Here is a 7,846-nt window from a genome sequence, read left to right on the forward strand (position 1 = left end):
TTTTTTTTGGCTTCGATTCTGAGTTTTCGTAATTTTGAATGAAATTTTGAATTTCTTTTTGAAGTTTTACTATTTTTTTTTTGGTTCCTATGGTAGGGATTCATTGACTAACAGTGCAATATGTTCCATAATGAGCATTAAGTGAACATGTCTATTTCATTGAGGGGGCGGCTAATGGCTGTTAAGACTTAAAAAATAATTTTTCGAATTTTTTTTTGAATATTAAAGAATCATAATCTTATTATAGTGAATTGTAAGTCAGTCCAGGGGTGAGAGCACCCTCTTCCTTCCTACTGCAACCAAAATTAAACTGGTTAGCGGTTTTATCTTCTATCTATTGGTTATATGACTTCAATGACAAAAAATTTCAATTTTTTAAAATTTTTTTTGGATTTTTACGTATTATTGGTTACTTTTGAAATCTTATCACATTATCCAAATATTGACAGTTCCCATTAGCTTAAAAACGATGTTCTGTGGATGACCAATAAAAATTTTAAACAAAAATTTATGGTTTAAATGGCTTCGACACGTTCTTCTTGCACTTTTCTACTGATTTTTTGGTTTTCTCCTGTTTTTTTTTGTTGTTTTAATAGTCATTATACTTACTGTGATCTCATAATGAAAACCTATGCATGACAAACATAAATGTACTGCCACCGGGGCATCTTTGAGCGTTTTTATTGACTTCCGTTGAAAGCTATTGAATTTAATGTCTGTTAAAATAAAAATCATTTTTCGAAAATTTTATTTGAACAATAACAATTCCTAAATTTTTCTTGAACTGTTAGTGAGTTTCAGTATTGACTGGACCCACTTGCTTTTTACTGCGACTAAAAATATTCTGTTTAGCTGTTTTATCTTCTAGCTATTGGTTATATGACTTCAATGACAAAGATTTCAATTTTTTTAAATTTTTTTTTTGGATTTTTTGAATTATTGGTCACTTTTGAACTCTTTATCACATTATCCAAAGATTATTGTAATCCAATTGGCTTAGAGAGGACGTTCAGTGGATCACAGAGAAAGTTTTCAGAGAATAGCTAATGGTTTAATTGTCTTCGACACTTTCTTCTCGCATTTTTCTACTGAATTTTAGTTTTTGCTGTTTTTGTTATTGTTTTCTGTCATAAGACTTATTGTGATGTCTTTTTAACTATCTATGCATGACAGACATCATTTTCCTCCCTATGGGTTATATCTGAGCATCGTCATTGAGCTCCGATGAAAGATTGAGTTTACTGGCTGTTAAGGGTTTAAAAATAATTTTTCGAAATTTTTTGAAATTCAACCATTCCTAATTTTTTTTCGTGAATACTCTTGGTCATTGTTGGTTCTAACAGAATCCATTTCCGTTCTACTATAGCCAAAATTAATCTGGTTAGCGGTTTTATCTTCTACCTATTAGTTTTAAAACATCAATGCCACGAGAATTCATATTTTTTTTGGGTACTTTATTTTGTTTTTCGATCCTTTTGAAATCTTATCACATCATCTTACTGCTGAGAGTCCCTATTGGTTTAGGGAAGAAGTTCAACGGATCATAAATAATGTTTTCAGGGAAGAGCTTATGATTTGAGTTGCTTCGACATTTTCTTCAGGCACTTTTCTACTGAATTTGTGGTTTTTGCCTCTCTCTGTTGTTGTTTTCATAGTCATTAACTTGTTGTAAGGTCTTATTGATGAAATACGATTGGCAAAAAAACTTATTGTCCCCTCGAGGCATCATTTATTGTATATACTGGCTTCCGTTGAAGGCTAATGAATTTAATGGCGTTGATAATACGTGTTTTCCCGCAATTTTCGTGCGTCTAATGTATTTGTTTATATTTGTTGATTTTTTGAAATTATATTGATAAAAAAGGTTTTCCCATTGCACCTGAAAAATTAATTTAAAATTGAAGAGTGTTTAGTGAAAAGTTCATTTTTTTAATGCCTTCGACCCTTTTGTCGCTCAATTTTTTTTCCTGAATTCGCTGTTTTTGTTCTTTAGGTAGCCGTAAATTGCTCACAGATCTCATAGGCTTGTAATTGAGGACTGAATGAATGATGTTGCTCGAAACATTCAGTATATAGCGAATAAGTTCCTTTCGTCAAATTTAACTTCTATTCATCAATCAGATGTCCCATCGAATTTCGTGTATTTCAAGAAATAACATATATATTGATATTATGTGCCACTGTTGTTTCGTTTTTCTGAACGTTTATTGAATGGCCATTTTTTGCGTTTCTTTTTCTCTTCCTTCAGAACAATCGCGTAATAACAGATCCCAATGGTTTTTAAATGTGGCCCAAGTAAACTTATTTAATCTTTCAGTATAAATCCTTCAACTGAAATAGCAGAAATAACAACTGAATTAAAAATACATATTCAGATGATAGGTATTGATTTTAATGGTAGCAAAGGTTTGTGTTTTCGCAAATCGTTTGTAATTTTTTCAGTTTCTCTTTAGTTTGTTTCTATGGTATAGTCTGACCACAGACGGGTGCTTTTGGTTTTGTAATGACTTTTTAGTAATTTATCAAGGATTTTTTTATTAAAAACCAATGTTTTTTAAGATTTTTGAATTTTCTTGGTGCAAAAAATGTTGATTAATTTTTAAGTTTCGCCTCACTGTTCGTTCTTTTTGTCGGCTTGTTACCTAGTCTCGTTAAGAAAACTTTTCATCTGCTGTATAGTTAGTAAAAGGTAAACTTGTGTAGTTAAGGTTTTATCTGACTGCATTTTGACGTTGTTACCAGGTGCTTTTAAATTTAGATATTCATTTTTTGCCGCCAAAATTTTGTTGGTGCTATTTTTTTTCTAGTCTCTTCAATGTCAGGTCACGTTGGTGCTGTAATGAAGCATGGCATTAGTAATTCAATTAGTAGATAGAATGTGTAACGATTGTTTTAAACTCAAACATCTATTTTTGTTATCTCTTGATTTGGTTGACATTTTAGTCAAAAATGTAGATGAGCTCGGGTCGGAACATCATGTGCGAACGCACATTAACGAGCCGGCTTGTTGATAAAATTTACAAAAATTTCAGAAAAAATGAAATTAAGTACCTTTTCAAGGCTGTTTCTTTTCAAAACGCAATAAAAAGCCTTGAAAGCGGTTGCGTTCTTTTTTGATTCTGCAATTCCTTCGCGTAAAACAGTTCTACCGAAAAAAGAGCAACAGACTTAAGCAAACAATCTTAATACATTGTAACTGCGTTTCCAGAATTTTTTTCTTCACACGATCACATCCGAGAATCGAATTAATAGTATTAAGTTCATAATTTAACAAAGGCAAAAGCTTTCTGCTTAAAAGCACATATTGACGGTCAAAACTGCCTTTTAGCGTTTTAAAGGACGATGACTCTGAAAATTAAATTTAAATTTGTAAGTAGATAACTTTTACTTTATCGTTTTTCAGTTTGTTCAGAAAAAAATTGTATATTAAAACTAGTATTAATATAAAAAAAACGTAATTAAAATACTTTCTAATACTAATACGTCTTTACATTGATGATAATGTGTGTTTTATGAGATGGAATTCTCAATGCCATCATTGGACACTTGCCAAATTTGTTAGAAAATGAAATATAGCTTGTTATTTGCTACCGTGGGAAAATGGATTCATGTTTTTAAGGAGTACTCACGGAAAAAACAAATAAATTTCTCCGATGCTTCCTTTCTTAATTGCTGATTACCTTTATTACTTTACAAATAGTTCTTTCATAGGGGGTTTTGAACAGCAGAAGTTTTTTCACGTTTCGCTCAAAAATTTTTCAAATTGTGTTTATGTTTATTTTTTTTTGGATCGGTTGGCCAATCAGCTCTTTGGATGCGATTGGTTCAAAAAAGATTATAGCGAGTATCTTCTTGAAACTAAAGAAAAATTGATGAATGTAAAAACATTAGTAAGAGCTCAGATAATAAAAGCAATATAACAATAGTCTAATAATGACAATTTTACCTACTAATTTAAACCCACCAATAAAATTATTAATCAGAATAAGCGCCGAATTGATACAATATGAAGCGCACCATTGTTTGATTTCTGTGCGCATTTTAGTGTTAAAAATGTAGAGCACCCAGATTTTTGTGGTATGCACTGCCAGCAATTAAAGTGGCATTTGTAATGCAACCCACTGACAAACCAAAAGCCCACAAAAAATCACGCAACTAGGTTTCAAAAATCAATATTTGAAAACAATTAGAGCAGACGACTGCAACCAACACACATTAAAATTATTTTGCGAAAAACCTAGTGTGCATTAACATTTAAACCCTGAAACTCACTGGAAACAAGTAATGTTTTCGTCCTTCAGTTGAAAGTCATTGAGAAGTTCTGGCGTTCATCCAGAACCGCGAAGCAGTTCGAGATATCAAGTCAGAACTTCGAAGCGGCTTCCGCAGACTCCATGGTTAAAAAAGAAGCGCGTACAATTTAAAATGTCGAAAGTTAAGTAACTTCTAAAAAGCAATTTCTGGCATTTTAACTTCTGGCACTGCAAAGTTTCGTCATTTCAAAATGTGCACGGGAGTGTTTTAATCGTGTTTATGTTAACTGCACGAGTTCTATTAACCGCAGTAACTTTTTAAATATATAAATCAATATTTTTTTGGTTAATTTAGGCCATAAGCATATTGCTAGATTATATGCAAAATAAAACAAAGTTAAATTGAGCAAGCTTGGTAAACTGAACCGGGCTGATTCTTGTCTGGATGGGTCTGAAATCCACGAGTGATTTTTTTTGCTTTTGAAGCTTCATATCTCTTTCGTTTATCAAAAATAGAGCTTTCGGGGAAAATTCTCACTCTTATTTGTTGTAGGAAAATTATTGTATTCCGTATTCATCATGGGCGCCACAAAATTAGTATTGTTAAAAAATCAGCTATAAGTTGAAAAAGTTGGCTATTAGTTGATGTTGAAGCTTAAAAAACTCATGTTGGACTTAATTGACATGCAAAGAGTACTTGAAGTGACTATAAAGCGATAAACATTTAATCTGTTGCAATAGGAAGAAAACTATAATTGAACGTTTTTTTTCAGACATGCTTCCGGACTAAACCAATTTCACGATTTCAAACTTTAATTTGTAAAGAATTTGCAGGTTGGATCTTTTTCTTTGCCAGAGTGAATTACCACTCCTCGTTATTGACACATTTACCATTAGTTGGTTGTTGTTCCTGTACAACTTCAAGGCCCAGGCTTGTGAAGAGGTCTCTGCCAATGTTGATTTTGTGACCGTCTTCCACCACTGTCAGACTGGCTTCTTTGTCTATCCAATTATTGTATGCAACCGTTGTCTCAAGATGTCCGAGAACTTTTATCGGATAATTGGAGATTGTTTTTAGGTCCCTATTTTCCTTCTTAGTGATCCATTTCGCAGATTGTGTAGTTTGAATTATTTGATTTGCTAATATTTTCTTTATGAGAATAACCGCACTTCCAGAGTCAATCATAGCGTTTGCTTTTACTTCTCCGAATTGTACTTTGACGTTTAGAGGTTCGAGCTGATTTGCCGAATCATACGAGATGGCCGCCACATAGTTGTCAGAGTCCTTGTCATAATTCGAATTGTATACTCGCTCGTATAGTTGCTGATAACTAGTTATGTAGTTAACGGATTCCTCGTCGTCACTTTTTTCGGGAGACTTATCAATTTGATTGACGTTTGTTTGGGGGGCTTTATGTGTTTGTCCCTGTGATCGTTTTGGCTTTCAAAATTTTCTCGCAAAATGGCCAGTTATTCCACAATTATTAAGTTTTTCCATTTGCGGGGCAAATCTGTTGATGATTATGACTCCATCGTAGGCCGCAATTCATACAGATGCTGCTCTATTGGTAGTTTTGGGGCACAGTTGGGTATCGCGTGAAATCTCGTTTGGGTTGTTGGGCATTTGCGTTGCGATTGCGTTTCTGGTAATTGTTGATTACATTTACTGAGTTTGTAGTTGACATCAAATCCTGATTAATCTTTTGCTGATTTTGTGCCCCCATCTCCATCTGGATTGCTATTTCAAAAGCTTTGGATGGTTCACTTTTTTCCTTTAACAACTCCTTTTGGGTTTCATGATCCATCATGTTTAGTATGAAAGCATCTCGAATTAGGGTAGTTTCCTCACTTCCTAGATTACAGTTTTCGGCTTGTTCTATTAAACGACCGTAGAAACTTTCAACAGATTCACTATTTCTCAATTTTGTAAAGGAGTCCTCCATGCTTGTCTAGTTCTTTAAATGGCTGTTTTTCTATTTGAAAAAGAAGATGTTTGCTTTTAAAGATACGTCGTCCCTCCGTTCCAATGCCCAAATAAAACAAAGATATCGATTTTTGCTCACAGATCCCCCAAGGTTTATCTCCGCACACGATACCGATTTCCTCAATCGTTTTGCAACGATTTTGCCAATTTACCTTGAGTTGTTGGTTACGGATTTTTCTATCTCTTTCCGTTGCCTGCGTGTGATTTTCCACTGGTTCCTCGTAATTTGGCTCGGGTGGGTATGTAACCGCTGTTGGTCGATCGTTTAGAAGGTTGTCGAGTTGAATTCCCTCTTTTTTTTTAGCAATGATAGCTTCCACCGTTGAGTCCATTTAGCTCACGTCAATGGAGGGTGGCAGTAGGCTTCTCCCAAAATGCATCTACATGAAGAGGCGTCTTCTTTGATTCAGCTGCTGACTGCGCCATGTTATACTCGATTGCGACAGATTGTTCCAATCGAGTCGTGAATGCTTATAGTTCAAACCAGTTTCGGCAGTTGCGCCACAAATGGCAATTCCATAACTACAATTAGATTTTCTAATTGTCAGCTTGGCTAATCGCGGTGCGATTGGTGCTATTCTATTCGGTTGAGTCCGATTGAAGAGCGAATTACTAGATTTAAATTAGAACTGATTTTCAGCAATGCAAATTACCGAATGATTAAATTAAAGTACAATTGAGGAAATGAAAGTTTTGTTCATAACATAATCACAAGACAGGAAGGAACTGCAAAATTTGTTTATAAGCTGAACAGACAATTTCCTGCACAGACAGTATGAACAGACAAGAAGTGATGAAGATTTGGATGAACTGAAATAACTAAATAACACTATCACTTGCCCTTCAAATGGGTAAAACTGAACTGAATACGGTTATAGATATATGATGGTTTATCCATACCGTATGACAGTTACATTAGAAAACTAATTTCAAATATAATTGGCGTTGAATACAGGTCCAACTATATATATAAAATATTTTTTTAGTTAATAGCTCAGGATTTATTTGGCTTGAACGTTTAATTTTAGCAATTTTTTATTGATTTTTCCCCCGTATTTGTTGTTCCTTTATTAGTCACAAGAGATCACCTGAATATAAAGAGGTATCTTTATCTCTGTCTGAAGTTATAGATAAACGTTTTTTTTCGTTTCATTTAGTAGCAAATGGTTTCCATGACTTGAAAAAATTTTAAACTTTTTTCTTTTTGGTCTCCATTTGTCTGGTTCTTACCTGTTATCTTTAGGGGCAGGTCCCATATCTTGTTCATTGAATTACATTTTATTTTTCAAATGAGACTTCATATGGTGCTAATTTAACATTTTTCTAAAATATATATATATATATATATATATATATATATATATATATATATATATATATATATATATATATATATATATATATATATACGTTGATTTTTGGTCGTAATTAAAGTTTGGTTTGGTGTTTGATCTCTTGTTTATCTTACCAGGTAGTCTTTTTAACGGCAAATCTCATCGGCACTCTAAAAAGGCACTGTTTAGTTATTTCAGTAGTTTGAGTTTAAAGCAACTGTTCTGTTCCTACACCAACTATTTTCCAGATAAAATTAGAAATTGGTAGAAAATCT

Source organism: Convolutriloba macropyga, unplaced genomic scaffold (assembly GCF_964194025.1).
Source record: "Convolutriloba macropyga unplaced genomic scaffold, txConMacr16.3 SCAFFOLD_3366, whole genome shotgun sequence".
NCBI lineage: Eukaryota > Metazoa > Xenacoelomorpha > Acoela > Convolutidae > Convolutriloba > Convolutriloba macropyga.